Source organism: Dendrobium catenatum, unplaced genomic scaffold, assembly GCF_001605985.2.
Source record: "Dendrobium catenatum unplaced genomic scaffold, ASM160598v2 fragScaff_scaffold_231, whole genome shotgun sequence".
Taxonomy (NCBI): Eukaryota; Viridiplantae; Streptophyta; class Magnoliopsida; order Asparagales; family Orchidaceae; genus Dendrobium; species Dendrobium catenatum.
Window position 1 is genome coordinate 4,910,433 of NW_021318693.1, and position 8,461 is coordinate 4,918,893.

An 8,461-nucleotide genomic window follows, 5' to 3' on the forward strand; every position below is an offset into this window, starting at 1 on the left:
GTTGACAAATCCAACGAGCTAAGATTATTTTAATTCCAACATCATTAAGGCACTTAAATGTTGAAGAAATGATCTATGATTGAGGGAATAATATGAGAAGTTTATTGAATGTTTCAAATTTTGGTATATTTATAGGCATGTACTCTAAAAAAATTTATATAATCACCCACTCAACACAAACGGGTCGAACATTTTCTTCATATTCAAGAGAGCTCAAGGCTCTAACAATCTGGCAGTTCCATCCAAGAATCATATGATGTCCACCATTTAACCATCTTCGTTGAACCACGCCTGATGCCACGATGAAATGCTGTCCAATAGTAATCATCAGTCCATTGCACTATTGTCATTATCGGACCTACGACCAACATCATCATCAGAACACAAATCAAGCTCTACTATTAGATATTTGTCAAACACAATCATCCCCATAAAGTCCTTAGTAAATTTATCCTCATCTATTTTTTCATCTTTATTACAAGGGCTTTTAGGCAGTTGCCCCCCCCCCACACACACACACACACACACACAAGTTTTAAAATATTATGATCTTTTAGACAATTGACCTAGCATAATTAAACAAAAATTGATATATGTTGTTATGTAGGAACAATGAATCAAATACAAAGAGAAATAGTGAAGAGATATTTCTTAAGAACAAAATCACATAATTTGAAGATATTATAGTTCCATATATAACAACCAAGATTTAGGATCACTCTTGCCATTCACTAATATTATTTGGCATTATAGCTTTGTCTTGACATATAACAAATACATCATAATACACAATATTACACATACATTGATGAACACATCACAATACAATGATAGAGCAGCAGTTACCTAAGAATGCTAATTAGATCTTCATGATGCTTGGACTAAGAGTGGGTGTGTGAACTATAGTGCATGGTCAAATTTATTGAATAAGATTTCATTTGGGATGATTTTTTTACTACTTTTAAAAACAGATTTTTAGTATAAAATATTAATTTTTATACTAGAAAGCCGCTTTAAAAAGAAATAAGAAAGTCGACCCAAACGAAATCTAAAGCTTCATTTTGGACAGCTTTTAACTATTGTTTTTTTAATTGTTTTCAAGAAATTCGTGTACTAAAATGCTGCTTTAGAAAATATTAAGAAAGTTGTTCTAAACAAAGCATTGAGACAGCTTTCTAATACAAAAATTAAAAAATTTGTACTAAAAAGTTGCTTTGAGGAGCAATAAGAAAGCTGCTCAAATGAAACCTTAATATATAAAAGATAGCCAAAATTTTTAGGTGCATGTCCTATGAAATATTAATTTACCATAAAAAATAACATATATTATTATTCAAATGTTTTTCTTTTATTAATGAGATATCAAATATAAAAGACAAATATTTGATGTAAGCTTAATCACCCGATGGAAATGATGATTATTTAACTAATTATAATTGTTAGGGAATGAATCAAGGGAGATCAAAATTAGGCTGGATACATAATGATAGTATCACTTGGGGTTTGTTTGGATGGCTTTTTTACTACTTCTTAAAGAAACTTTTGAGTACAAAATTTTGAAGTTGCTTTAAGAGGTAGTAAGAAAGCCGTATCGAACACAACCTTAATTGCTAAATCTATTTTTAATTTAAAAATTTAAGTTTTCTTTTGAATATCAGCATATTTGATAGGAGACTAAGGCTTCGTTTGAGATGGCTTTTTTACTGGTTCTTAAAGCAATTTTTTAATACAAAAAGTAAATTTTTTATACTAAAAAGCTGGTTTAAAAAAAAAAAACGGTTCCAAACGAAGCCTAAATCTAAAACTCCACACATCTTAATAATCTTCTATTATTTTTACATGATAGTTCCTTAAATAAGTCATCACTCCACTCAAATAGATTAAAGTATCATCAAATAACATACATCAAGAGCTCGCTTAATCACATAAGAATATTAACTATAGGGGATAATTACCCTAAATATTGATTTATATCAACTTATTAATACATTTAAAATTGTTACCGAGTACAAAAATTTTAATGGAATCATCTTGAGACTAAATCAACTAGCAAGCAAATAAATTGCATCCACCCTTTGCTAGCTGTTACATCAATCTCCTATTTTCTTGCAAGGGTTATACAAAATAATTATCAACCAAACCATCTAAGGCGACTTTCTCTAATCTTATCTTCCACTGGAGCTACTCCAACCTTTTCACGTATATGCTCATTTTGCATCCTATCTCTAAGGGTCAAGCCACTCATCCACCTAAGCATCCTCATCTCTGCCACATTTAACTTAGTATTATGCTTCTTTTTTAGTGGCCAACATTCGGCTTCAACCATCCAACTTGAATTCTTTTGATAATATCCACATCTATTTCACCATCACTCTGAATAATAGATCCAAGATATTTAAAACGTGTTACTCTTATTAATGACTTGATCGCTCAAAGTCACAATCCCCTCACTAGGTCCATTACTACTAAAATTGCACTTCATATAATCCATTTTAGATCTACTCAATCGAAAAACTTTAGTCTCTAATGTTGATCTCCATAATCCATGCATGTTTATCTTCAACTCCCTCTCTAGTTTTATCAACAAGAAGAATATCATCAACAAAAAGCATGCATCAAGGTACATCCTCTAGTAAATGTCTAGTGAGAACATCCATGACTAAAGCAAAAAGATATGGACTTAAGGCTAATCCTATATGTAATCCAACCGAAATAGAAAAAAAAAACAAAACAAAACAAAATACCTTATGTCGGCGAAGAGCGACCCTCGGCGGCGCGCGAGCAGGAAAGAGAGGAAAGGATGCTCGGCGAAGTCCGGTGACCGTCGACGGCGAATTCCGGTGACCTTCGGCGACGTCAATCCATAGCGAGCGATGGACGACGATGGGCGAAACACGCGAGGTGAGAGAACGGAAGGAAACGAATGAGCGGCCAGAGGGGCTCGGTGTCAAAAAATAGGGCTTTCACCAGCAGACGTTCCGGCAGGGTAAACGCCGGAACCATTGCCGACGCAATTAGCGCCGGCAATAAGTCGTTGAGTTTAAATACGCCGACGCAATATCCATCGGTAATTTGCGCCGGTATGTTTCCGCCGTAACATTCGACGGAACTGGTTCAGAGCTCGTTTTACCGACGCATAGACCGACGCATGGGACGCCGGAAGTTTTCCGTTGTATCATGCGCCGGTAAATACGTCGTAAGGTCTCCGTCGCAATATCTAGGAATATTCCGCCGTTACCTGCGTCGTTCGTACCGGCGCAAAATTTTCTGCCGGAAAATCCGACGGTAATCGCGTGTTTTCCCGTAGTGAAAATTGAAATTGAATTAAGTCCCCTTTGTGATAAAATATTTATGAAGATAATGGAAGCTAAAAATATTAACGGATTTCGAAAACATTTTAAGGCCTATATTTTAAGAGCTCGATATGATGAAAATCAAACAAATAATGCTATTGAATTAGTTATGATTACAAGTATTATTTGATGAAAATTCTTATCCTCATGTTCATCATCCGCTTCTTCATTTTGAACATTACAGTTTATTATAAATAAGTATTTTATCCTATGTCTATGATTGTGGTGGTAAATAGATGTCATTCAATGGTTTATCATTCTAAAAAATTCTACCATTACCAATATTATTTAATATATGAACAAAAACATATTACTCTCCCTTTTCCTTAATAAGTTATCTACATAGAACATGCTCTAATCTATGAAATGCTCTATAAAACTTAAAATTTTGGTGTGCTTAGTTCCGTGAATCATCCAAAATTGTATGTCAAGCTTTTCTAGTTGGAGAAAAATATTCTCTTTACAAGTTATCTTATACATAAGTGTCACATATAGTGAGGGAATTAAGATCCACTTCTATAGGAAGGTTAACCTCAACCAAAGAGGCTAATGTATAGGGACTTAATTAAGTTAGAGCAAAATATGAAGTCATTTAGGCATTTAGCAACTTTGTCAAATGAGCATGCTTAGTGGTATAGAGATTTTTAATAAGATATGTATGAGTTTTATTATGATCTATGCTAGGCCATTTTGCTTAGGGTGATAAAATTAGAATAACACAAGTTTATGTCATAAATCAAATTTACATATATATGGTGTGAAAAAGTTTCAACACTTTGTTTGCTTTGCACCTTAGCCTATACACATTTGAGTACTATATTATTACAAGAATTAATCTAGGGTCCTTTGAAGATAAGATCAATAAGTTCAATAATGTTCATATATTAGCTTCCGTAAGGGCAATATGCCAATATTAGGGAGGAGTGGATTCAAATATTGGTTTAGAACTATGCCAAAGATTTGGTACTAATAGAATTTTATAGTGTGTTTATTGCAATCTCAAGCCATAGTAAGCAAGTACTCACTAAGTAAATTCAATTTTATTTTCTTCTTAATTAGGATTAGGCTAGCTTGACCGAAGATCAAATTATAGGTAGTTGACTCATAGAGTACACAAAATCCACTCAATGAGTGTCAAGGATGTTTTTGGTCAATGGTAATGATTGCCTTAAAATTTATAATGAAAAAAACCTCCTTCTATGATACTAGCTTTGCTTATCTTAATAAAGTCAATTAGATAGGCTCAACCATCCATTTTGCTATGGGTGAGGTATTTCTATAGGGGGTGTGTACTAATACCTCATCGATATCGATAAATTAAATTAATATTACACCCTCTATAATATTTTAACAATGGGGGCTGATAAAGTCTACTCTCTAATTATTGCAAAAGTGCGATTAATATTTAACTAAAGAAGACCTTGAGATTCATCCTTTTTGAATTTTCACGCAAAAAACTTTTTCTTTTTTAATATGTGCTAATAAGCTCTAGTACTCTATATTGAATAATATCATTAATTTTTATCAATTCAGAAAAGCCTAGCTTTCTCTCTCGCAACAAATATTTCTAAATAAAAACAGAAATTAAACCCTAAATTCATCTGCACTCAATCAAAACTAAAACACAACAACATACTAAAGACAAAGAATTAGCTGCCAATATGATTAATATTCTATCCCAAATTTACGCCATTTTGGACATCAAAAAGTCTCTCCATACAAAACTTTCCAAAGCAACAAAATAATGGAACAGTAAAGTTCAGCAGCAGAGATGAACAGTAGCTCTCTTATCCCTTTCCGGAAATTTCATGGCCTACAAAGACAAATTTCCCACCTCCTAAGGCTAACGCAGCAGCAAAGTCATGAAACCACTTAATGGTAGATAGCTTTCCCTTATCCTTCACTTGCAAATTAGACCCACAAAGATGGAGAAATCCCCCTCACGCACATGATTTCAGACAAAGCATTTGAATTCAAACAAGCTATGCACATCAAATCAGCAATCAATTCATAAGCGTTAGGCAGGAATGGGGTCCTGTAATGGGGAAGAAGATTGAAGCTTTATCTGTGCAATGGCTAATTAATTTATGAGTCGTGTCAGAAGACGACAGGCAAATGAAGAGGGCTGTGGAGCATTAAAATTGGACCACAGAGATGCATATAGAAGCCTCCAAATATTTGTTGTTCCCTAGAAGATAATTTTTCCAATAATATATATATACATTTATGCAGCTAAGGTAAACTTGCATGGCCGTACATTAATATAGAATTAGTAAAATACAAGGAGTATAACAGTGTAATGCCCACGTTCAACTCATGCCAAAAATATTTTTATTATATATATAGTTTACCATTGTTTTATGTTTATATATATATTTCGATGGAAGTGGAACCATCTAATTATTATATAATTTGCGTTTTGCTCGGTAGGATTAGACTGTTGTTGTGAATTATAAGAATGATTAATTATAAGTTCATGAATGATGCTATGATGTGAAGTATAGAAAGGACCACTACATTCAACTATATAGAAAGAAATAAAAAGAAAATCTTTATAGCTCTTATCAATGATTAGGTCGAGGGTAATTGTATATCCCCAAATTAAAGTCTTGTATCGTGAGGAAGTCAAAGAAGGCGAAGCGGAAAAACGAGCTTTCATTACCTGGAATCATATGAAGGAGAAGAGGTCGAAGGGTCATGTTGTTTCGACACTTGAGGTTGTGCAAGAAATCCGAATCGACTGCGGCACTTTCTTCACTAGGGCCGCTGAAGACGAAGGAAGGAATAAAAAGTGAATGAGTCGATTTAGTAGAAGGGATTATGCCTTCCTGTAAAATAGAAATGGGATGGAAAGACGAAGGAGCCTGAGAGTGTGAGAGCGGAAGTGAGGGAAAAGGATCGGGCGAGCGGCAAGCAGACGGCTTGGAGTGGTAAGTTTAAAATTTATTAGTGATTTATTTTGTAAGTAGTAAATAATATTAATAAAATTTTATCTAAAATCTATACATTAAAAAGAATTTAGAAAATATCAAAATTAAATATTAGTTTTGAGTATGAATATACATAGACCATAATTAAATTCATATATATAATTTTATATTAGATAAGGAAAAAATTAAACTTATATTATGTTAAATCATAAATTAGATTTAGAAGAGTAAATACTTCATAAGTTAAAAATAATTGATATCGATAATGAGAGTATATTTAATTAGTTAATTAAAGTAAGAACTTATTAAATATAAAATTTTATTAAATATTTGACATGATTTGAAACCCGGCCCATACCCAACTTAAAAAGTTTTGGGTTTGTGTCAACCCATTTGCCATACGGCTCGGGGTCAAGTTTAGCAAGCCGACTCATTTTAAAAATCGGGCTAGGTTCTGGTTGACCTAAAAAACCCGAAAGTAACCTAATTTGACCCGAAATCTGAAGGCCTCACCGCGCATGCACGCACGATTCGATTGTCGAACGACCGCCAAGCACCGACAGAGCTTTCCGGTGTTCCCGCGATGAGCTTGTGATCCCTCTTCTTAACCCCAAGCTTGCTCGCCATTTTTGAAATCCCAAACCCCAAATTGAATAATCATTTTCCTTTTTCAACTTGAGCTTCTTCTCCCAGTTGTGAAATCTCAAACTCTTTCAACATGCCACCAATGATGATAAATCTGCAGTTGATTTATAACCAATCGCTTGCCGGTGAGCCTCTAGAGCTAATGAAGGTGGATTTTGACGTCATGGTGATACCATCAACTCCCTCTCCAGTCTTATCAACAAGTAGAATATCATCAACAAAAAGCATACAACAAGGTACATCCTCTCACAAATGTCTAGTGAGAACATCCATGACTAAAGGAAAAAGATATTGACTTAAGGCTGATCCTTGATGTAATCTAACCCAAATCTTAAAAAAATGCATAAAAAAAGCGCAAACCTCAGAGGCGAAGCGATCGGAGCGGGGAGAGCCTTCGGCGGCTGAAGTGGAGGCTTCATTTGGAGGAACTTATCGGTGACCAGAGGGAGCTCGTCGGCGGCCTGAGGAGGTGTCTCGAGAGGGAGAGGTTAGAGGAGACAGAGGCGAGCGCCGCACATTAGAGAGAGAGAGAACGCAAAGAAATGAAAAGGAAGGCTCGGGACAGATTATTCTAGGGCCTTTTCCGGCGACTATCCGGCAGTTCCAACCGCCGGAAATAAATTAGGTAAACACTGGCGGTTTGAGTCGTCGGTTACACGTCGGTAAGATTTAATGCCGATGGTTTAATTGGCGGTGTCTGGACCGCCGCTGTTTTCGGCGGCTATATTTAACATAACAGGCGGTTCGACCGCCGGTAATGTCACGACCCGACCCGACGGGGACGGATCCCGCCCGAGCCGGACCGCGACCAAACCTTCTTATCCAGGATCTGGCTTTGGAATTTGGTTACTTAACTGAATATTCCAAATTACTCAACTCAACAGACAAACAAACTCAGAGCTACTATTTATCATCAATCACAGCGGAACAAACATCTATATTTTCATTTTCCTTAAAACAATCATCTACAGATACAGTACATGGCTTTTGAACAGAAAGAAAGACAGAACAGAAAAGCCATGACTGTACAAAAAATCAAAAGGTACAAACAATACCTACAGATCATAATTCAGAAATCTACTCCTGGACTTCCTTCCCTTTCCCAGAACCTGAAAACCACCAGAAAACAAGAGTGAGCTCAACAGCTCAGCAAAGCAACAAACCACCAATCAAAACTCTCAGAATCCAAAACCAAACTCATCAGACAGAAATCAGAACAGAAATCGGAACAGAATCAGATCTCGAATCAGAACAGAATCAAATCAGAACTTATACGGACATATATCAAACCAGAATCAGAGTCGTACAGAAATCAGAAATTCAGATCATATCAAATCAGAACTAAACGGAATAGATATCAAATTACACAGATCAGAAATCAGAAACAGAACAGATCAGATATAACAGAATCTTACAGAACAGATACGGAAATCAGAATCAGATCAAATCAGATATCAGATATTTAATTCATAGCTAAATGCCCTGACACTGACGGAATCTCTACGGATTCCGACCCCTTATGCCTCCCTTCCC